The sequence below is a fragment of the Macaca nemestrina genome, chromosome 3 (assembly GCF_043159975.1).
Source record: "Macaca nemestrina isolate mMacNem1 chromosome 3, mMacNem.hap1, whole genome shotgun sequence".
Classification (NCBI taxonomy): domain Eukaryota; kingdom Metazoa; phylum Chordata; class Mammalia; order Primates; family Cercopithecidae; genus Macaca; species Macaca nemestrina.
In genome coordinates this window covers 97977234-98002605 of record NC_092127.1, presented here as the reverse complement: position 1 = coordinate 98002605, position 25372 = coordinate 97977234, and the positions used below count along the sequence as shown (strand labels likewise).

General features: G+C 37.1%; 1 protein-coding gene and 1 pseudogene across 18 annotated transcripts in view; one reads left to right on the top strand and one right to left on the bottom strand.

Annotated features, from left to right (window-relative positions):
- LOC105479621 (coiled-coil serine rich protein 1) overlaps positions 1 to 25372 on the top strand; it is a 1449255-nt gene that overhangs the window by 1018648 nt on the left and 405235 nt on the right. The gene's annotated exons all lie outside the window — the stretch shown is intronic.
- LOC112426311 (zinc finger protein 669 pseudogene) lies at positions 4253 to 5328 on the bottom strand (annotated as a pseudogene).

Genomic DNA, 25372 nt, shown 5'->3' with positions numbered 1-25372 from the left:
CTATATAATTAAGTGTGTTTCTGTGATAGTGAGTATTTTTCTTTCATTTCTATCTTTAAATCTGTCTTCAGCATAACTGTAAGGCTTGTATAGTGATAACCAACTTACAAGGGATGTAAAGGACCTCTTCAAGGAGAACTACAAACCACTGCTCAGTGAAATGAAAGAGGACACAAACAAATGGAAGAACATACCATGCTCATGGATAGGAAGAATCAATATCGTGAAAATGGCCATACTGCCCAAGGTAATTTATAGATTCAATGCCATCCCCATCAAGCTACCAATGAGTTTCTTCACAGAATTGGAAAAAACTGCTTTAAAGTTCATATGGAACCAAAAAAGAGCCCGCATTGCCAAGACAATCCTAAGTCAAAAGAACAAAGCTGGAGGCATCACGCTACCTGACTTCAAACTATACTACAAGGCTACAGTAACCAAAACAGCATGGTACTGGTACCAAAACAGAGATATAGACCAATGGAACAGAACAGAGTCCTCAGAAATAATACCACACATCTACAGCCATCTGATCTTTGACAAACCTCAGGAAAACAAGAAATGAGGAAAAGATTCCCTATTTAATAAATGGTGCTGGGAAAATTGGCTAGCCATAAGTAGAAAGCTGAAACTGGATCCTTTCCTTACTCCTTATACGAAAATTAATTCAAGATGGATTAGAGACTTAAATGTTAGACCTAATACCATAAAAATCCTAGAGGAAAACCTAGGTAGTACCATTCAGGAATAGGCATGGGCAAAGACTTCATGTCTAAAACACCAAAAGCAACAGCAGCAAAAGCCAAAATTGACAAATGGGATCTCATTAAACTAAAGAGCTTCTGCACAGCAAAAGAAACTACCATCAGAGTGAACAGGCAACCTACAGAATGGGAGAAAATTTTTGCAATCTACTCATCTGACAAAGGGCTAATATCCAGAACCTACAAAGAACTCAAACAAATTTACAAGAAAAAAACAACCCCATCAAAAAGTGGGCAAAGGATATGAACAGACATTTCTCAAAAGAAGACATTCATACAGCCAACAGACACATGAAAAAATGCTCATCATCACTGGCCATCAGAGAAATGCAAATCAAAACCACAATGAGATACCATCTCACACCAGTTAGAATGGCGATCATTAAAAAGTCAGGAAACAACAGGTGCTGGAGAGGATGTGGAGAAATAGGAACACTTTTACACTGTTGGTGGGATTGTAAACTAGTTCAACCATTATGGAAAACAGTATGGCGATTCCTCAAGGATCTAGAACTAGATGTACCATATGACTCAGCCATCCCATTACTGGGTATATATCCAAAGGATAATAAATTATGCTGCTATAAAGACACATGCACATGTATGTTTATTGCAGCACTATTCACAATAGCAAAGACTTGGAATCAACCCAAATGTCCATCAGTGACAGACTGGATTAAGAAAATGTGGCACATATACACCATGGAATACTATGCAGCCATCGAAAAGGATGAGTTTGTGTCCTTTGTAGGGACATGGATGCAGCTGGAAACCATTATTCTCAGCAAACTATCACAAGAACAGAAAACCAAACACCACATGTTCTCACTCATAGGTGGGAACTGAACAATGAGATCACTTGGACTCAGGAAGGGGAACATCACACACCGGGGCCTATCATGGGGAGGGGGTGGGGGGAGGGATTGCATTGGGAGTTATACCTGATGTAAATGACCAGTTGATGGGTGCAGCACACCAACATGGCACAAGTATACATATGTAACAAACCTGCACGTTATGCACATGTACCCTACAACTTAAAGTATAATAAAAAAAACAAAAAACAAAAAAAAACTCTCTTATTGCTTGCATACCTGGAAAATATTTTTTCTCCTTTGCTTATGCGGCTTAGTTTGGCAGGATATGAAATTGTTGGTTGGGATTTTTTTTCTTTAAGGATACTGGAAATGAACTCCTAATCTCTTCTGGCTTCTAAGGTTCAAGCCAAGATGTCAGCTGTTAGCCTGATATGTTTCCCGTTGTAAGTGATATGACCCTTTTTTTAGCTGCTATTAACATTTTTTTCTTGCACATTGACCTTCAAAAGTCTGATGACTATGTGTCTTGGGGATATTTGTCTTATGTACTGTCTTGCAAATATTCTCTGAATTTCTTGAGTTTGCATGCTATCCTCGCTAGAAAATATGTTTTCCAAGTGGCTTACTACTCTCTCCTCTTCTCTCTCAGGAATGCCAATGAATCATATATTTGGTCTCTCTGTATAATCACATATTTCTTGGAGGCTTTGTTCATTTTTTTAAATTCTTCTTTTTTTTTTTTTTTTTTTAATCTATCTGGACTGATTCAAAGAACTGGTCTTTGAATACTAAAATTATTTCCTTAGCTTGGTCTGTTCTTTTGTTTCATTTTGTTTTTACTCTATGGTAAACTTTATGTACTTAGGAATTAATACCAACTCATTATTAGCAAAAAATAAATATCTTTACATCAAGAGTAGTTTTTCCTTTAATAAAAAAAGGTGGAATGTGTATAATGGACAAGGGATAATCAAAATTTGCCAAATGAGACTAGTAAGACAATCCCAACAATTCACAATCATTATTCACTGGTCCATTAATCACAGGACAATACATACAAATGAAACTTACCTGGCTGGGTGTGGTGGCTCAGGCCTGTAATCCCAGCACTTTGGGAGGCCGAGGCAGGCAAATCATGAGGTCAGGAGTTCAAGACCAGCCTAGCCAACATGGCGAAACCCTGTCTCTACCAAAAACACAAAGAATCAGCTGGACGTAGTGGCGGGCGCCTGTAGTCCCAGCTACTTGGGAGGCTGAGGCAGGAGAACCGCTCAAACCCAGGAGGCGGAGGTCATAGTGAGCCGAGATTGCACCACTGCACTCCAGCCTGGCCAACAGAGTGAGATTCCATCTCAAAAAAAAAAAAAAAAAAAAAAATTGAAATAAAAAAAATTAAACTCTATGAAATTCAAGTACTCCTGCTTAAAGAGCATTTACAGAACTCTCACCTCAAAGTTTCCCTGCAAAACAAGGTGAAATGCATACTCAAGACTCTTTAAGAATGAGTCACTGATAAAAACAGTATACTTGTAACTTGTGTAACATTTCATACATTTTTTTCAAGCACTGCACAATAATTAATTTGCATCAGGCTTTACAAATTAGAAAAGCTTCACTTATAGAACTTCTTTCCAGTGGGAGTTTTCACATGACTTTTCAAGTAAATGTTAAAACTGAAAATATTCTTGCAGTTTCTAAACTATTAGAGTTTTAATCCTGTGTACGTTCTTGTATTTACAAGGTCCAGCCAGCTACAGTGTGCATTTTCATATGTCCTTGAGTGGGTATGAGAGAAATGAAACATTCCCATATTCTGGACATTCATAGGGTTTTTCTCAGGAATGAGCTGATGTCTTCAAATGGAACTAACACAACTGAAGGCCTTACCACAAATTTAAATTCAAAAGGCTTTTCTCCACTCTGAGTCCTCCCAAATCTTCAAAAACAGGAAAATCTGAAGGCTGGACCACATTTCCTACATTCTTAAGGTTTCTCTGCAGTGTGAGCTCTTTCATGTTTATGAGGGAATGGGAAAGAGTAAATGTTTTACCACTTCTCTTACATTCAAGGGGCTTTATTTATTTATTTATTTATTTGAGATGGAGTCCCACTCTGTCACCAGGCTGGAGTGCAGTGGCACAATCTCAGCTTACTGCAACCTCCACCTCCTGGGTTCAAGCAATTCTCCTGCCCCAGCTTCCGAGTAGCTGGGACTACAAGCATATGCTACCACACCCAGCTAATTTTTGTATTTTCAGTAGAAAGGAGGTTTCACCATGTTGGCCAGGATGGTCTCTATCTCCTGACCTCGTTATCCACATGCACAGGACTTCCCCCCAGCCCCCCATGGCTTTTTATGTCCTTGAAAAAGAACTAACACAACTGAAATGTGCCACCATGCCCAGCTAATTATTTTCTTTTTTCTTTTTTCTTTTTTTTTTTCAGACGGAGTCTCACTCTGTCGCCCAGGCTGGAGTGCAGTGGTGCGATCTTGGCTCACCGCAAGCTCCACCTCCTGGGTTCAAGCCACTCTCCTGCCTCAGCCTCCCGAGCAGCCAGCGTGAGCCACCACGCCCAGCATTATTTTATTTTTTGTAGAGACAGGGTTTCACTATGTTGCCCAGGTTGTTTCACATTGTTTGAATCCAGGCTGATTATGAACTCCTGGGCTCAAGCAATACACACACCTTGACCTCCCAAAGTTCTGGGACAGCAGGCTGAGTCACTACACCCAGCCTCTATATCATGACTTCTTTTGTGGCGAGTAAGGTGACTGGAAAAAATGTAGGCTTTACCGCATCTCTTACATTCATAGGGTTTTTCTCCAGTATGAATTCTTTCGTGGAGGTGAAGGGAACTGAGGCGACTGAAGGCTTGGTCACATTGTTTACATTCATAGGGTTTCTCTCCAGTATGAGTACTTCTATGGTTACAAAGGGAACGCAAAGGACTAAAGACTTTGCCACATTGTTTGCGTTCATAGGGTCTCTCTCCAGTATGAATGCTTCCATGGTAATGAAGGGAAGTGGAACAGCTGAAGGCTTTATCACATTTGGTACATTTATAGGGTTTTTCTCCAGTGTGAGTCCTTTCATGCATCTTAAAAGAACAAGAAAATCTGAATGTTTTCCCACATTCCTTACATTAGTAGGGTTTCTCTCCAGTGTGAGTTTGTTCATGTATTAGACAAGAACCGGAAACAGTGAATGCTTTACCACATTGTTTACATTTATAGGGTTTTTCTCCTGTGTGAGTTCTCTGATGTCTTTCAACTGAATTGAGAAAATAAAAAGTTTTCCTACATATTGTACATTTGTAAGCTGGATTTCTACTGTGCATTATCCTGTGTCTTCTAACACGTGGAACAGAAATGAAGAATTTCCCACACTGTTCACATTTATATTGCTTCTCTCCATATGGTTTGTATCCTGAGTGAGCTAGGATGTGCCTATTAAGGAGGGAAAGACGTACAAAGACTTTTCCACAAATACTGCGTTCACATTGTTTTAATCCAGTAGAAATGTTCTCGTTCAGATCAAGATTTGGAATTTGACTGACAACTTGTCCATACTGACTACCTTCTTTGCTTTCACACAGTCTCTGTACCATATGATTTCTATAGAAGCCAGGTTCCTGCAAGTTTCCTGCATCACTTCTCTGTAGAGATTCTTCTGAGAAGAATCTAGCAAAGCCCATTCCTCTTGGGTAAAGTTCACAGCTACATCCTCAAAAGCCACGGAGTCCATTCCTTGGCTTCCCGGGTGTCTTGGCATCAACTAGGGATGTCCCAATACCTGCAGGTCACAGGGTGGCAGAGGCTGCTGCACAGCCACCTGGGCCTCCCAGAGCTAAGAAGTAGCAGCAGAGACTAACAGGAAGAGCCTACTGTCTGGTCTGTTCTGTTGTTAAGACTTCCAACTATATTTTGAAATTTCTGTCGTGAATTTTTCAATTCCAGAATTTCAGTTGGTTCCTTCTTAATATGGTGATATTGGCTTTCCAGTCTGGATTCAATTTTTGGCTTTCTTTGGATTTCAACGTTCTCTTGAATCTTGTTGAACTTCTTTGTTAACCTGATTCTGAATTTTATGTCTGTCATTTAAGACATTTCAGTCTTGTTAGGATTCACCAGGGAGCTAATGCAATCTTTTGCAGGTAAGGAAACACTGAGGCTTTTTGAATTGTTGGCGTTTTTGTGCTGATTCTTTCTCATCTGAGGGGGCTAGTGTTTCTTTGTTCCTTTCTTTTTTTCTTCTCCTTCTCCTCCTCCCCCTCCTCCTCCTCCTCCTCCTTCTTCTTCTTCTTCCTCTTTTCTTGGAAATTGCTGTTGTTTTTATTGGGCTTTTTGTTTTTATATTTTTTTCCCTTGAGATTTTCATTGTGGTGCATGTTGTGTATAGTCAATTGGCTTTATTTCTTGGTGCTTTGAGGACCAAGGCTCTGTGTGTGTTGTTTAAGTTGATAGTGTCCTTCATGGGCTTTCACAGGTGTTGTGTGTGAAGGAATTTATTTTTGCATGGTGGTGTAGTTCAGACTGTGATTTAGTAGATGGCCCTTAAGAGTAAGGGTAGGGTCTTAGCTGCATGCTTCTTTTGCATTTCAGTGTGTACACAGCATTGCTCTGGGAAAGGGAGAAAGAGAGCAGGAGATGACTCCTTCACCAAGTCTGTTCCCAGGCCTTGGTGGAGCCCCTTTCAATTACTGGCGCTGTGCTTGTGTTTCTTTAGCCTCAAGGCAGTCTTTGGTGGGCTGTGCTTTTCTCTCCATTAAGAGCAGTTCAAGATGAAAGTCAGATAACCAGGAGACCCACAATTCCCCAGGGTTCCACTGGTCCTTTGAGCTTGGCAGAGTCAGTGAGTTTTGGGATATGTCTACAACTGGTCTGATGAAGCAGTAGGTCAAGAGTGAAGGAACACCAGGCAGAGCGGTGGTTCAATGGGTGTGAAACTGGTGTGGAGCACTAACAGCCTGGTATTTTGAGCCCAGTTGACAGCTGTGGGGCTTGCCCAGCTCATGCTCCCCCAATCCAGTGAGTCGCTCCAGCACCTGCCCCAGGAGCAGGCCTACCCTACTAGGTTTTTCCCCAGACTTCTCTTCCCAGATGGCTGTGCTCTTCCAGGTGTTTGGAGCCATGGGGCTCTCTGGGGAAAAAGTTGTTGCTGGCTAACAGGCATACCCTCCTGCACCAGTCTTTCAAGAGGGAGGGACTCCCGGCTCCCTTGCCAGCACATGAACCCACTCCACATTCTTCTCAGTGTTCAGATAGTGGGGGTTCCTCCCCAACTAGAGATCGCTCAGAACTCTTAGGTGGTGTGCTTGAATTCTCTGGGGGTTGAAACCAGGTCTACAGTTTTATTTTCTGGCCCCTTAGCGGGGAGCACCAGCTGTGCTAGGAATGGTGGGGTGGGCTCTCTCCTGCTCCCCAGCAGCCAGCAAAATGCTCAGGCAGGGCAGTGAAGGCTGCACTGTGGGTGTCCTCCTGCAGGAGCAGCCAGGCAGGCACTCTTGGGAGGGGCCAGCAGACAAAGGGGGCATGGATCAGATCTGTTTCCATCCCACAGGAAAGATAGCTCTGCTCTTTCTGGCCAAGCAGACAGCAGAAGCTGTAGTCCCTTAGAGAAAGATGGAGAATCTCGTGGAATGGGCATCTCTGATCGTGTTTTGCTGCAACTGCACCATGTGCAAAACCTTCTGGATTCCCTGAAGATTTGAGCTCTGCCTCTGCCTGAACTCCAGACAGTTACCTTTGCCAATTCAAGTGTCTATAGTAGCCAAGGGGTCTCTTGTAGCTAGGATCCTAGAGGTCCACAGTGGGAGGGTGGTGACATAGAGTTCCTTCACTCACCCATTCATTAAGATCATTTCAGGACAGGGAGCTGGTCCTGGAACTTGGCAACTCCATACAGGCCTCCCAGCTTTCTCCCACTTCAATCATGGTGTCTGTATCCCCTCTCTATTGACGTTCAGTGTTTTCTCTCAAAAGATCTATTCAAAGTTTGATTTCTTACTGGATATTTTGGTTCCTTTTGGTGAGAGAGGCACTTCTTAGCTGTGTCTATTCTATCTTAGTGCCCCCTGACAACTTCTATTTTAATCTTTCATCAAGAACTCAAATGAAAATTAGGTAATGTATCATAAAACAGTTAAATATATTCATGATAAAAAAGTACTGTCTGTTAGGAGAGACAAAATGATACACTCAAAACACTAAAAACATTAATTGAAGGTATATTTTAAGATTTTACAGCTACAGTAACTGCCTAGGCAGGAAATTCTCACATACAACTTCTTCATTTCTTAAAATATAATTTTTTTAATACACTCTATATATTTATTTAGTAGATACAGATTTTATTTAAGGATACAAACAAAAATGTACCTGCCTAGAATTCGAGATTATTTTATTTGCTTGGTTTTACAATAGATAGGTTATCATAGAGTATTGTCATAGAATAGAGAATCAAAACTGTTCCTATAATGTCTTTCATAATTTAAGAAAATTTATGATAGTGCAATATATGTAGTGTAAAACTTTTATCACAGCAACCTTTAAAGATAATTCTTACATTAGTGATGGGACATTGTATCTTACAATGTCTCCTAATCCATTTTTATATACCTTTAATTGCTCTAAAGTACTGTCTTCAATTGAGACTCATTTATTCACTGAACAAAAGTTTATTGAGCTCTTAAGACATACCAGGCACAGTTTTTGAAGCTGGAATTTTATTAATGAGATAAATGGACTTGATTCTTGTGGGAATAGATTAAAAAATAAAATAAAATAAATTCCCTCCTGCCTTTCATTAGTATTTCTCGAAAGCGTACTAAGTGCCAGACATTCTTTTTAAAATGATAGAAAAAAGTAAACAAATAACTATGCATATGAGATGAATACTGGATAATGATAAGAGCTTTACAGAAAATTAACATTGGATCATATAAAAATATTGATGCCTGATTTTATGTTACTCTATGTCAGGCACTGTTTTAAGTGCTCATTTAACCTTTTAAACTGCTCCAAGTAGTATATTTAGGCAATCTCCCATTTACAGATGAGGAAGTAGGGGCACAGAGAGAGATGCCACCTTTCTACAATCACATAGCTATTAAGTAGAAAAGGCAGAATTCAATCTCAAGCCATTTTGTTCCAAGGCCCATGTTTATTATTAAAGTAACATATGCTTTTCTGACCTTAAATAAAAAATCCTAAAGCCTAGAGACTTAAAAGAGTATCCCATAATTCTGAGGGTTTGTCATAATAATTTTGAGATGCTTATTAGATATCCATTTGGAAATGTGATACGGTTTGGCTCGTGTCTCCACACAAATCTCACCTTGAATTGTAATAATCTCTATGTATTGTGGGAGGGACCTAATAGGAGGTAACTGAATCACGGGGATAGATTTTCCCTATGCTGTTTTTGTGATACTGAATGGTTTTATAAGGGAGAGTTCCCCTGCACATGCCCTCTTCTCTGCTGCTATGTAGGATGGCTTTTTGCTCTTTCTTCATCTTCCTCCATGATTGTGAGGCCTCCCCAGCTATGTGGAAATGTGAGTCCATTAAACCTCTTTCCTTTATAAATTCCCCAGTGTTGAGTATGTCTTTATTACCAGCATGAGAACGAACTAATACAAGATATCAAGAAGAACTTAGAAATATGAGCCTGTAGCCCTATTGAGATGTCAGAGATAAAATACAATTTGGGAGTCATGAATAAGTAGAAAGGGTCAACTTTCCTGATCATTTTCATCTAATGATTCTAATTTTGTCTTATGAATGATATAGAATGAATTATTTCTCTCTTTTACTTGCTATATCTTCATATATTTGAAAATACATGGTTAATTATATCTCGCTTTATTCTATTAATCTTGCTGAAACTATCAAAAAATTGTAAGATAGAAAAGATAACAGGATATTGAAGGGGAAGGAGAAACAGTAAAAATTAATGTAACATCAGTATATACAGTTTAGAATGGGTGACAGTTTTCCATTAAAGGGAATTCAAGAACAAGACCATATTTGGTTAGAATCATAGAAACTTGTGTGTTATTGCATCCTTAAAAACTGCACACTGATATTAAGAAATATTAAGTATTTTAATATAATTTACATTAATATTGTTTTAACTGTGGTAAGAAAAGTGTTATTAAGATCCTATGTTTTAGAAATAATGCTGAGATATCCCTGGATAAGAGAATGTAATATCTGAGACTTGCTTCAAAATAGAGGGGGTAGATACTTGGGGACATAGGTTTATAATATTGTTTATGTTGATAATATATGATATTGATAATTGTTGAAGGGAGGTGAGGGCCAAATAGGGGTTCTTTATATCTAGTATTGTATGTACTTGAAGTTTCCCATTGCAATAATTAGAGTATATTACAGATAAAACACTAACAAATAATAAATGAAATAATCCTTGGACTTTACTTAGTATGATCAACCATTAGATGCTTATTTCTACTCCACAAAATCACTATTACACCATCATTTGCTCTATCCTTCACTTTAATAATGAAAAACTCCCTACTTAAAAAAAAATTTACAACTGTTCTGATGCTTAGAAATTTACTTTTTATGTTGTCATAAATGTTGTCTCCCCAGGATTTCTCATATTTATTCTCCTTGTTTTTCAAATAATTTTTAGAGTCATCAAAATAATGTATTTTAATTTAAGAAAAGCTTTAAAATATTCAAAAATTTTGAGCAATGGTGAGGGTCCAACTGAGATGAGTAACCATAAATAAAAGCAATAAAACAGGAACTTCTTCGTGTTTCTGAAATCAAATCTGTAAATCTCTCTTCATTTGCATGTTTTCTGTCTTCCCTCCTTTTAAATGCCAGACACCTTCCTTCTCTTGTCACAACAGTTTCTTCATTTATGCCCTAGATTTCATTTTCTGCCACCTTTTCTGGGATATATTTTGGATTATCATTCCTTTTCCTGCATTTTCACCTTATTCCTGCTAGTAATTTCTTCTCATTGGGACATAATCTTGCAGCAGTGATACTTACAAAAAAAGAAATCCTTCCATCTCTATATTTTTTTCCACATACTACCTTACTGATATTCAATTTACTCTTCAATCACATTGATCTGGCTTCAGTTTCAATTGTTTATTATAGTGGATTCTTTCAAGGACATTTAATCTGTGCTAGAGTCTTGTGCAGTTAACCTAACACCAGCTCAGATCTCACTCTAATTATTGTATAATTTGCCCTCTGGAAAAATAAACTACTCTAGATAGAATGATCCTAAATTTATCTGTTTGTGTTGATGTCTTTCAGCAGCCAAAACTTACATTGTTGTTATTCAAAATCAGACTTATTTACCAGAACTTAAGTACTAATAGTCATTTTAAGAAAATTTTGACAAAGTGCTTAATACTGTAAGTTGAAATTAAAAAGTAACAACATAAGACGAAAAGTAACAAGAAGAGGAAAATGGTTTTCTTCTTCTTTTCAGATGAGTATGACACCCTTATATTATAAGGCATTTCTCTTTATCTAATTACTTTGTTATTAGAGTTACAATTTTTCCAATAGTATCTTTCTTTTATTTTCTCTTAGGATTTGAAGGTGTTATCTCATATATAACAATACTTTCTTTTTGTACTTTGATATTCAATGTGCAGAAATCTTAAACTGTCTGAACATCAAATACAATGTGATTCAACAGGTGATAGTATGCTTCATGTATATTTATATCTCCATCTATATGGTAATGCCAGGGACAGCACTTAGAGGACCTACTCCCACTTGGCTGGGTCTTGTCTTTCCAGCATTTGTAACTTTTATTGCAAATGAAATGTCAAACCTGATGCCCTAAGTACAGCACCCAATCTGGGAACCCTATCTCCCTGGCATTTTCATGTTCTCCTTTACAGGTAGCATGATAAATGGCCAAACATCTTTTTGATTGTCCATGCTCCTTTATCAAAGTCGTCTTATATTTAGTAGAGAATAGGCAAAGAAGATCTCCTAAAGTTATTAGATTGAATCATTTCTTCAGGCAATAAGAGGATTTTATTCTTCATTTCTACTTGGATTTGTACTAAATTACGGAGTAGGGTTGAAAGCAATATATTCCACTTCCTGGACAGCCAAATTTGGTAAAACAAATTTTTGATTCTGATATTTATATCTAATGAGCCTACTGTCTTTGTGATATGAAAAGATTTATACTACATCAGATGAAGTTTCAATGTTAGATTTCAGGACATCAATATTGAATTCTTCTCACTCAAAGCAAGAAAAGAACAGTATTTTGCACTTTCAGATCACTTGAATATCTCTCAGTATTAAATATGCTATTTGAAGGTTAAAATATACCAATAGCACTACTTTATGCTCTCTTTTTGCCTAATCATATACATGTTTTTACTTCATATATATTATTCTTGCTGGCACAGAGTACCCTGCAAGGTGGCATCCTTTTGAGGCTCAAGGGTAAAGGATTATAGTATGGGATTCCTTCTCAGAAAAATCAGCAACTATTGTCTTCAAATTTATTCTCTTTATCCCTGTTCCAAAAACGTTTTCCCTCTTTTGTCATTAAAGGAAATTTTGCTCTACTATCATAAAATCATATACTATATCCACTATATTGTATGGCACATAGTATAATTTTGTAGTTAGTTTACAAAAAATTTTCTAAGATATTCAATGGGAAAATTGGGAAATTTAAAACATTCTCTCTCTCTTTCACTGGGGTGGACACACAAACGTGCAGGCAAACACGCATGCACATGCACACGCACACACACACGGCTTTTCAAGACGTTAGTTTTGTTCACTAAGGGTCTCAGTAAGTCTAATTTGCACCTCAAAGTGGAACAGTGACTTCCTTATTCCTGGCTCAATCAGGTGAATCACACGAAATAACAAATACCATTGAAACAATGAATTGGAGAGTCAGAAGATAATTAGGACGTAGGGATTACCAGAAGTGAATCCATATTGGCTTGCTCTCTCAAAAACATCACTCCCTTTAAACATCTTACCAAAAGTACAGCTTTTAACTTTTCTTATTGCCTCCTCATTCTCGCACTCTAGGTCTTCCTGCAATTTAAGCTTTCTACAGTATGGCTCAGATCATATTTCTCCCCTCCTTAAGATTTTTAGGGATTTCCCATTGCTCATTAAATTAAGGACTTATCTGAATTTTAACATTTGAGATGTTACTAACATGCCCCTGACTAGCTTTAATTTTGTCTTTTTCCCACATGTTCTCCAGGCTTCAGCAACTTGTACTTTTCACATTTCGGATAATACTATTCCTTCTGATTAGAATGGGCCCTCTCTCAACCATTGTTAATGCCTATATTAAATCAGTGTCATGCTGAAAACTTTTGACCCCAGTGGATTGGAAACAATATTAATTCTTTCATTCTGTGTTCCATACTGACACTTGTCTTACTCTCCTATATTCTTGGCATCGTGTTTTTCGATAAAAAATATCTCCCCAAATTAGATAAATGCCAGTATTAAAAACAAGATGGTATTATGTCTGTTAGTAGTATACATGCACTTTTAAAATAGATTTGGAAACAGAAATATTAATTATTAATATAATTAAGGTATTATTAGATCACAATTGAGAAGCATTTTTGTCCTTTAAGATTGGAAAGATTCTTCCCATTTGTATTCTTTTCTAATTGGCAGTAATATGTTCCTTACATTCTTTAGTAGTTTGTCAGAAAGAATGTGCAGCAGATAATTATTTTTAAAAATTAGAATCAGTGAATACATTCAGAAATTTCTTGTTGTGTATGAATAAAAACAGAATTTCAAATGCAACTGAGAAAAATTTGAATGAACAAAAACATAATTTTAAATATAACTGAGAAAATTTTTGAGGATACCTAATCAAATTCTAAGAGATTTTTAATACCATGAATAAATATATTATAAAATCATGATTTTTAGGTAATAATTAAAGCTAACATTTTTTATTGTTATACTTTAAGTTCTAGGATACATGTGCACAACGTGCAGGTTTGTTACATAGGTATACATGTACCATGTTGGTTTGCTGCACCCATTAACTCGTCATTTACATTAGGAATTTCTCCTAATGCTATCCCTCCCCCTGTCACCCACCCCATGACAGGCGCCCATGTGTGATGTTCCCTGCCCTGTGTCCAAGTGTTCTCATTGTTCAGTTCCCTCCTATGAGTGAGAACATGCAGTGTTTGGTTTTCTGTCCTTGTGATAGTTTGCTCAGAATGATGTATTCCAGCTTCATCCATGTCCCTTCAAAGGACATGAACTAACCCTTTTTTTATAACTGCATAGTATTCCATGGTGCATATGTGCCACATTGTCTTAATCCAGTCTGCCATTGATGGACATTTGAGTTGATTCCAAGTTTTTGCTATTGTGAATAGTGCTGCAATAAACATATGTGTGCATGTGTCTTTATAGTATCACAATTAAAATGCTTTGGGTATATAACCAGGAATGGGATCACAGGCTCAAATGGTATTTCTAGTTCTAGACCTTTGAGAAATAGCCACACTGTCTTCCACAATGGTTGAACTAGTTTACAGTCCCACCAACAGTGTAAAAGTGTTCCTATTTCTCCAAATCCTCCCCAGCATCTGTTGTTTCCTGACTTTTTAATGATCGTCATTCTAACTGGTGTGAGATGGTATCTCATTGTGGTTTTGATTTACACTTGTCTGATGACCAGTGATGATGAGCATTTTCTCATGTGTCTGTTGGCTGCATAAATGTCTTCTTTTGAGAAGTGTCTGTTCATATCCCTTGTCCACTTTTTTATGGGGTTGTTTGTTTTTTTCTTGTAAATTTGTTTAAGTTCTTTGTTGATTCTTGATATTAGCCCTTTGTCAGATGGGTAGATTACAAAAATTTTTTCCCATTCTGTAGGTTGCCTGTTCATTCTGATGGTAGTTTCTTTTGCTGTGCAGAAGCTCTTTAGTTTAATTAGATCCCATTTGTCAATTTTGGCTTTTGTTGCCATTGCTTTTGGTGTTTTAGACATGAAGTCCTTACCCATGCCTATGTCATGAATGGTATTACCTAGGTTTTCTTCTAGGGTTTTTACAGTTTGGGTCTAAGATTTAAGTCTTTAATCCATCTTGAATTAACTTTTTTATAAGGTGTAAGGAAGGGATCAAGTTTTAGCTTTCTACATCTGGCTAGTCGGTTTTCCCAGCACCGTTTATTAAATAGGGAATCCTTTCCCCATTTCTTGTTTTTGTCAGGTTTGTCAAAGATCAGATGGTTGTAGATGTGTGGTGGTATTTCTGAGGCCTCTGTTCTGTTCGATTGGTCTATCTCTCTGTTTTGGTGCCAGTACTATGCTGTTTAGTTTACTGTAGCCGTGTAGTATAGTTTGAAGTCAGGTAGCATGGTACCTTCAGCTTTGTTCCTTTTGCTTAGGATTGTCTTGGCAACGAGGGCTCTTTTTTGGTTGATGTGAACTTTAAAGTAGTTTTTTTCCAATTCTTTGCAGAAAGCCATTGGTAGTGGATAAAGAAAATTTGGTAACTATACACAATGGAGTTATAGTCAACCATAAAAAGAATGAAATCCTGTCATTTGCAACAACATGGATGAAACTGGAGTTCATCATTTTAAGCAAAATGAGCCAGCACAAAAAAGACAAACTTCACATGTTCTCATTTATTTGTGGAAGCTAAAAATTAAAATAAACTCATGAAGCTAGAGAGTAGAAGGATGGTCTGGTAAGGGTAGCTGGGGGAGGTGTGGAAGAAATGGTGATGGTTAATGGGTACAAAAATAGAAATAATTATTAGGACTTAGTGTTTGCTAACATAACAGAATGACTTCAGTCAAAAATAATTTAATCATACATTTTAAAACTACTAAGAGAGTTTAACTGGATTGTTTGTAACACAAAAGATGAAGGCTTCAGGTCATGGATACTCCTGATGTGATTACTATTTTGTGCATGCCTCTATCAAGATATTTCATGTATCTCATATATATACACCTACTATGTACCCACAAAAATAAAAATTAAAAAAAAAAAAAGTCATTGGTAGCTTGATGGGGATGACATTGAATCTGTAAATTACCTTGGGCAGTATGGCCATTTTCATATTGATTCTTCCTATCCATGAGCATGGAATGTTCTTCCATTTGCTTGTGTCCTCTTTTATTTCATTGAGCAGTGGTTTGTAGTTCTCTTTGAAGATGTCCTTCATATCCCTTGTAAGTTGTATTCCTAGGTATTTTATTCTCTTTGAAGCAATTGGGATTAGGAATTCACTCATGATTTGACTCTCTGTCTGTTATTGGTTTACAGGAATGCTTGTGATTTTTGCACATTGATTTTGTATCCTGAGGCTTTGCTGAAGTTGCTTATCAGCTTAAGGAGATTTTTGGGCTGAGACAATGCAGTTTTCTAAACACACAATCATGTTATCTGCAAACAGGGACAATTAGACTTCCTCTTTTCCTAATTGAATACCCTTTATTTCTTTCTCCTGCCTGATTGCCCTGGCCAGAACTCCCAACACCATGTTGAATAGGAGTGGTGAGAGAGGGCACCCCTGTCTTGTGCCAGTTTTCAAAGGGAATGCTTCCAGTTTTTGCCCATTCGGTATGATGTTGGCTGTGGGTTTGTCATAAATAAATCTTATTATTTTGAGATACGTTCCATCAATACCTAGTTTATTGAGAGTTTTTAGCATGAAGGACTGTTGAATTTTGTTGAAGGCCTTTTCTGCATCTATTGAGATAGTCATGTGTTTTTTGTTATTGGTTCTGTTTATGCGATGGATTACATTTATTGGTTTGCGTATTTTGAACCAGTCTTGCACCCCAGGGATGAAGCCAACCTGATTGTGCTGGTAAGTTTTTGATGTGCTGCTGGATTTGGTTTTCCAGTATTTTCCTGAGTATTTTCACATCAATGTTCATTAGGGATATTGGTCTAAAATTCTCTTTGGAGAATTAGGACTTTTTTTTGGTTGGTAGGCTATTAATTATTGCCTCAGTTTCAGAACCTGTTATTGGTCTATTCAGAGATTCAACTTCTTCCTGGTTTAGTCATGGGAAGGTGTATATGTCCAGGAATTTATCCATTTCTTCTAGATTTTGTAGTTTATTTGCATAGAGGTGTTTATAGTATTCTGATGGTAGTTTGCATTTCTCTGGGGTCGTTGGTGATATCCCCTTTGTCATTTTTTATTACATCTATTTGATTCTTCTCTCTTTTCTTCTTTATTAGTCTTGCTAGTGTTCTATCAATTTTTTTTTTAATCTTTTCAAAAAACCACCTCCTGGATTCACTGATTTTTTGAAGGATTTTTTGTTTCTCTATCTCCTTCAGTTCTACTCTGTTCTTAGTTATTTCTTGCCTTCTGCTAGCTTTTGAATGTGTTTGCTCTTGCTTCTCTAGTTCTTTTAATTGTGATGTTAGGGTGTCAATTTTAGATCTTTCCTGCTTTCTCTTATGGGCACTTAGTGCTATAAATTTCCCTCTACACACTGCTTTAAATGTGTCCCAGAGATTCTGATACATTGTGTCTTTGTTCTCATTGATTTCAAAGAACATCTTTATTTCTGCCTTCATTTCATTATGTACCCAGTAGTCATTCAGGAGCAGGTTGTTCCATTTCCAATATTTGTGTGGTTTTGATTGTGTTTCTTAGTCCTGAGTTGTAGTTTGATTGCACTGTGGTCTGAGAGACAGTTTGTTGTGATTTCTGTTCTTTTACATTTGCTGAGGAGTGCTTTACTTCCAACTATGTGGTCAATTTTGGAATAAGTGTGATGTGGTGCTGAGAAGAATGTATATTCTGTTGATTTGGAGTGGAGAGTTCTGTAGATGTCTATTAGGTCCACTTGGTGCAGAGCCGAGTCCAAGTCCTGGATGTCCTTGTTAACCTTCTGTCTTGTTGATCTGTCTAATATTGACAGTGGTGTATTAAAGTCTCCCATTATTATTGTGTGTGAGTCTAAGTCTCTTTGTAGGTCTCTAAGGACTTGCTTTATGAATCTGGGTGCCTCTGTATTGGGTGCATATATATTTAGGATAGTTAGCTCTTCTTGTTGAATTGATCCCTGTACCATTATGTAATGGCCTTCTTTATCTCTTTTGATCTTTGTTGTTTTAAAGTGTGTTTTATCAGACTAGGATTGCAACCCTGGCTTTTTATTTATTTTTATTTTTTTGCTTTCCATTTGCTTGGTAGATCTTCCTCCATCCCTTTATTTTGAACCTATGTGTGTCTCTGCACATGAGATGGGTCTCCTGAATACAGCACACTGATGAGTCTTGACTCTTTATCCAATTTGCCAGTCTGTGTCTTTTAATTGGGGCATTTAGCCCATTTACATTTAAGGCTAATTTTGTTATGTGTAAATTTGATCCTGTCATTATGATGTTAGCTGTTTATTTTGCTCGTTAGTTGATGCAGTTTCTTCCAGGCATCGATAGTTTTTACCATTTGGCATGATTTTGCAGTGGCTGGTACCAGTTTTCCTTTCTATGTTTAGTGCTCCCTTCAGGAGCTCTCATAAGGCTGGCCTGGTGGTGACAAAATCTCTCAGCATTTGCTTGTCTGTAAATGATTTTATTTCTCCTTCACTTATGAAGCTTAGTTTTTCTGGATTTGAAATTCTGGGTTGAAAATTCTTTTCTTTAAGAATGTTGAATATTGGTCCCTACTTTGTTTACCTACTTTTCTGGCTTGTAGGATTTCTGCCGAGAGATCCACTGTTAGTCTGATGGGCTTCCCTTTGTGGGTAACCCGACCTTTCTCTGTGGCTTTCCTTCATTTCAACCTTGGCGAATCTGATAGTTATGTGTCTTGGAGTTGCTCTTCTCGAGGAGTATCTTTTTGGTGTTCTGTGTATTTCCTGAATTTTTATGTTGGCCTGCCTTGCTAGGTTGGGAGAGTTTTCCTGGATAATATCCTGAAGAGTGTTTTCCAACTTGATTCCATTCTCCCCGTCACTTTCAGGTATACCAATCACAGACTTGGCCTTTTCACATTATCTCACATTTCTTGGAGGCTTTGTTCATTTCTTTTTACTCTTTTTTCTCTAAACTTCTCCTCTTGCTTTATTTCATTAATTTGATCTTCAATCACTGATACCCTTTCTTCCACTTGATTGAATCGGCTATTGAAGCTTGTGGATGCCTCACGTAGTTCTCACGCCATGGTTTTCAGCTCTATCAGGTCATTTAAGGACTTCTCTACATGGCTTAGTCTAGTTATCCATTCATCTAATCTATTTTCAATGTTTTTAGCTTCTTTGCAATGGGTTCGAACACCCACCTTTAGCTTGGAGAAGTTTGTTATTACCGACCTTCTGAAGCCTGCTTCTGTCAGCTCGTCGAAGCCATTCTCCCTCCAGCTGTGTTCCATTGCTGGCTAGGAGCTGTGATCCTTTGGAGGAGTAGAGGCACTCTGGTTTTTAGAATTTTCAGCTTTTCTCCTCTGGTTTCTCCCCATCTTTGTGGTTTTATCTACCTTTGGTCTTTGATGCTAGTGATCTACAGATGGGGTTTTAGTTCGGATGTCCTTTTTGTTGACGTTGATGATATTCCTTTCTGTTTGTTAGTTTTTCTTCTAAGAGTCAGGTCCCTCAGCTGCAAGTCTGTTGGAGTTTGCTGGAGGTCCACTGTAGAACCTGTTTGCCTGGGTATCACCAGTAGAGGTTGCAGAACAGCAAATATTGCAGAACAGCAAATATTGCTGCCTGATTCATTCTCTGGAAGCTTTGTCTCAGAGGGGTATCCACCTGTATGAGGTGTCAGTTGGCCCCTACTGGGAGATGTCTCCCAGGTAGGCTACACGTGGGTCAAGGACCCACTTGAGTTGTCAGTCTGTCTGTTCTCAGAGCTCAAACGCCATGCTGGGGGAACTGCTGCTCTCTTCAGAGCTGTCAGACAGGGATGTTTAAATCTGCGGAAGTTTCTGCTGCCATTCCTTCAGCTATGCCCTGCCCCCATAGGTGGGGTCTATAGAGGCAGCATGCCTTGCAGAGCTGTGCTAGGTTCTGTCCAGGTCGATCTTCCCCAGCTGCTTTGTTTACCTACTCAAGCCTCAGCAATGGCAGACACGCCCCCCCTCCCCCACTCACCGCCAGACTGCTGCACTAGCAGTGAGCAAGTTTCCATGGGAATGAGACCCACTGAACCAGGCATAGGATATAATCTCCTGGTGTGCAGTTTCTAGTTGGAAAACCACAGTATTTGGGTGAGATTGTCCCAATTTTCCAGGTACAGTCTGTCATGGCTTCCCTTGGCTAGGAAAGGGAAATTTTCCAACCCCTTGTGCTTCCCGGGTAAGGCAATGTCCCACTGTGCTTTGGCTTGCCCTCCGTGGGCTGCACCTACTGTCCAACCAGTCCCAGTAAGATGAACTAGGCACCTCAGTTAGAAATGCAGAAATCACTGTTTTCTGCATTGATCATGCTGGGATCTACAAACCAGATCTGTTGCTACTTGGCCATCTTGGAATGGAATCCAATTAAAGCTAACATTTTAAGATTTTTAAAAAGTTACAGCTTTATGAGTTATATCAGATACAGAAGTGAGCCAATCTTCAATAATTACATGTAATAGTGAAATTTGATTGTATCTAAGTGATAAATGATTTTGCAAGAGACATATTGGTTGACACAAGAATTTTTAAATTATTAAAAATCTAAATTTTGTCTGATAAGTTGTCATTTGTTATTTCATCTGTTCACTAATTCAGCAATTATTTGTTGAGCACTGACTATGTGTCATTCACTGTACTATCTACTGGTGATTAAAAAAAATTATTGAAATAGACATGCTCTTTCCCATTACTCAAACGTTCATTTTAACCGATGTTAGTTGCTCTAATCAAGAAGATTGCCAAATAGAACATCTAATTATCAGTCAGTGAGCCATGAGTAAATAATAATGACACCATATAAGTGTCTACTTTTAAAAATGTTAAGATGAGGCTTATAAAACAATATACCAAGCAAACTTAATCATTCTGATTTATAAGTCAGTTTTTAAACATCAGAGTAATATGTTTGGATATTTTAATTTTTACTCTCTTTATTTTGTGGTAAGTCATTAGTAGTATAAACTTAAATGAGAAAATATTTTTATTGAAAATGTAGTTGTTGTTGTTTTTTAACCACAAAACTAGCTCTAAATAAAGAGAACTTTGAAAGATTTATGTGTAAACAATTAATACTTTCATTTATTTGTTTTAATTTTTTATTTTTGTTCTCACTTCATTCTACTGGGCAAAAATATTTTTTTTAAACCTGGGAAACCCTATTTTGAATAGTTTTCTGATAGAATTTACAAAGATAAGCTAAAATGTTAAATCAGAAGAAATTATAGATATTAAATGGTACAAATAAAAAATGACAGATAATAAAATATAACAGTGTTAAGAATATTTGTATGGTATGTTAAGATAGCTTTTACTCCCTAAAGTACAAAGACAAATATCTATAAAATACATATTGTCCCCTAAGTAAATGTATTTTTGTCATTACTTTTTATTTACTGATATTCAGTTTATTGTTTCTCAGATTTGAATAAGTATAAAAATTAAATACATGACAAGAATTGCAATACTTTTTTCTTTCTTTCTTTCTTTCTTTTTTTTTTTTTTTTTTTTTAGACAGAGTCTCACTCTGTCACCCAGACTAGAGTGCAGTGGTGCAATCTCGGCTCACTATAACCTCCGCCTCCTGGATTCAAGCAATTCCCTGCCTCAGCCTCCTGAGTAGCTGGGATTACAAGTGCCCGTCACCATGCCCAGCTAATATTTGTGTTTTCAGTAGAGATGGGGTTTCACCGTTTTGGCCAGGCTGGTCTTGAACTCCTGACCTAGTAATCCACCTGCCTCAGCCTCCCAAAGTGCTAGGATTATAAGCATGAGCTACTGATCCCGGCCAAGAATTGCAATACCTAAGTGCAATATCTTATTTTTGTGTTATTAAACATAAAGCAATCTGTAACATAAAACTTACTTTATGTAAATATGTAAATCGAATTGTGATTACAATTGCATTTTTTTTGAACAGTTTGAGTGTGTTTTCAATTATGCAACTGTTTGCTTAATGTTTATAGGTAGAAGGGGTGACTTCTAGAACTGAGGAAACTGTGGCTCAGGGAATATATATGATTTACCTAAATTTACACAGTTGATTTCCAGTGGAGCCTAGGTTGAAATTTGAGTCTCTTTCTACCTTGCCACATTTATCATTATGTGTTTAATAACATAATGTAATATGTTATATGATAATATCATATAATAATAAGATAAGATAAGATAAGATAAATAATATGCTTTTACAAACAAATTATGGCTGCTCTTCTTGCAAATTTACCTGTTCTTAGTTGGTCCTGTGGCAGAAACTGCTAGTTGCCTATCCCATTTTCTTGCATGGTAGAATTCAATTGTATTGTTAAAGTCAATATGCTCAATTAAAAATTCCATATCTAAGCCTACTTTCTTACTGTTGGATTTATCCCACTGTTGTAGTCACTATGGGTCAAATACAAGTTGAAACCTCTTTTAAAAAGGAGGCACATTTCACTGACTGATCTGTGTCCTTTTTGACTTTCACTTATTCATCTGCTTCTGTATGAACTATAGACATAATGTCTAAAGCTGCAGGAACTGTCTTAAAACTTATAAAAGTTGGAAGGATCTAAAAGATCCTGACATCTTAAGTCATTACCTTAGACCGAAATGCCTACTTCCAGATGTGAGGTTATGTAAGAGAAAAAAATACCTCTATTGTATGTGATATCCTGTTATTTGAATATTTTGATACATCAAGACAAATCCAATCCATAAATTAATCCTTAAATTAAATATGCAGCTACTCATTCTTATTACAGATGCATGGTAAATCAGGCACTGTATACAAATCTACTAAAAAGGAGCAAGAAAAGCATATGCCAATGAAGCAAAAAATGACAGAGAAAAACAAACGCAGAAGTTGTACTTCTTCTGAAAACACATGACTGTGTTATTTATTACTAAAATGAGAAACATCATCAGTAACTTCTCAGAGAAAGGGAGATAAGTGTGACTGGGTGTGAAATTTTCTTGAGGGTAATAGAACCTGATTCAAGGCAGCTCTAGACTTGTGACAGTTTATGTAAATTGATATTTTGAAGTTTATTATTCATGTTTTCTCCTTAAAAGTAGAAGAAACTAAAAAATCATTTTTAGTAGAAACTCATTGTAAAGATTACACACCACAATATTATCCATAATTGACCTCTTTGGTGAGCTGGAGAAATTCATATCACTTAATTGTCCCCTGATTTTACAACACATGCCTGGAACCTACCAACCAGCAAGGAACCCACCATATTATTATCTGGGAAATGATTAACCATTTTCTAAGGCAGCTGCTGATACTATACAGCTTACTGGACATGGTAAAGTTATATGATCTTTAACTGGCGTCCTATGCACAACCCAGCCTCAGCACCCTTGGGTGCCATGCCTGAGCAAAATGAGAAGCTGCTGGCCACATGGCCTCTCCTGATTCATAAATGATTTCTGAGTACTGCTATATAAACATGGACATGTTGAAGTCTTTGCAAGAGTGGATATCAAATCTATTTATGTCTAGGACAAACTTTTTTTTTCCAAAATAGAATAGAAACATATTTGCAAAGCAATCAGTATAATAACATTATCACATTCAAAACAGGGTTCTAAGGCTAGAAAGAAACTCTAAATATGGATATATATTAAATATTTTTCATCCCTAAGTAGTTCCTCTTTTCATCTGACAGGAAAATAGAGCTGCATATTTCAACTATAAAATTATGCCTAGAAATCTAAAAGTCTAAGTTATTGTTTACACAAGTTCAACTAATTGTTTGGTATAAATAATTACTTAGCAAATGATATCAGCAGACATCTGTTTGCTTAATTTTAGAGAGGTTTCTCTTGAGCAGTCTAGCTTCCTAAATTAATGCTGAAACTTGGCTGAGTCACAAAGTAAGCAAAATGAACACTGATTGATTCAGAAGTCACAGAAGTATTAAAAGTCACAGAAGTGTTTCTGAAATGGCCTTTAATTATCAGCATAACTTACATTTTACCTACTCAACATATAAATATACACAGTATCCTGCAATTTCTGTTTCCATAGTTTTGTCTAAACTATTATAGTACCCCAGGCCTCACATAATTTGATTCCATTGAGCTCAATTTTTCATTCCTAGGAATATGACACTTCTCTATACTACTTTTTTACCTAAATTGTATATCTCATATAAAAGAGTGGAATATCTAGGCAAATTTTGAATGTGATATTCACCTGACAATTGGATGTAATAAAATAATCTAGTATACATAATTATTTTGTTAACCTATGATTCATAAAACTGTCACTATGAAAAATAATAATTTTGAATAGGACAGGTTTAATACATGTTAATATTGTTTTTTATTATTTCAATCCATTTAAACTTTTATGATGTTCTCTTTGAAATATTCAGGGTCTAACTTTTGTTTTTTTGGTTTATTTTTCCCCACAGATATTCTGATCTTCTTTATATTCAATACAATAAAAATTCCTATGATTCGATAACATTATACATTGCAAAGCACCTTGCATTGTTTTACCTTTTATAACAACCCATTGATATAAATGGATATTAATTTAAAACCTCATATGGAATGAAGTGATGATATAAGAACATCCATGACCCTTGCACTGTCATATCACATATTACTAATAAATGTGAATTTAGAAATCAGAACTCTAGATTCTATCATCTTATTTCATTGTATAGTCTCTTTTTTTGGTTTTTGTTTTTTTGTGGATGAAGTTTTCTTCTTGTTGCCCAGGCTGAAGCACAATGGCGTGATCTTGGCTCACTGCAACCTCCACCTCACGGGTTTATGCAATTCTCCTGCCTCACTCTCTTGAGTAGCCGGATTACAGGTGACTGCTACCACGCCCAGCTAATTTTTGTATATTTAGTAGAGATGGGGTTTCACCATGTGGACCAGACTGGTCTTGAACTTCTGACCTCAGGTGATTCACCCGCCTTGGCCTCCCAAACTGCTGGGATTACAGGTGTGAGCCACCGTGCCCAGCCTCATTGTGTAGTCTCTTAAAGTGTCAAAATAAACTGGAAGAGTAGGGGTATATATAGTGTTAAAAGAAATTTTGTTCAACCAGAGTGTTATGGAGAGAAAAAGGAGAGCTTAATAATAGAACTGTGTCTTCATGGAATTTTTCATATGGATGCATTGATGGACAGGCATTCTAGGAGAAGGCAACAGCATGAGTGAAGGCCCAGAAACCTGACAGCTCTGGGAAATGTTGCTTAGTCCATGTGGCTTGTCTAGAGGCTAGGTAGGTGGAAGGATCAAGACATGAGGCTATGAAGGAAGGCTCTGGCTAGCTCTCCAAGGACTTTGGAAGCAATGATTAATATTCATTCGACAACATCTCACATGCCAGATACTTTGCTGAGTGCTGTATACATGATGCTTCATTTTGTTATCACACCACCCTATTCAGACTCTTCTGATATCAACAGACACATAAAACATGAGGCAGAAGCAGTATTTCTACACATTCAGCCTACTTTATTTTCATCCAAGGGTTTTCCTCCTAGAAGAGTAGTGGGGGATGAAGAAAGTAAAATCTTTATGTGACACATCTTTGGTTGGTTTGGGCTTAATGCAATCTATCATAATAAATAAACTGCTAATTTAAAAAAATATAAATATTGCTAAACTCATAGACAGAAACATATTAAACATACTGATATCTAAAAATATATTTAA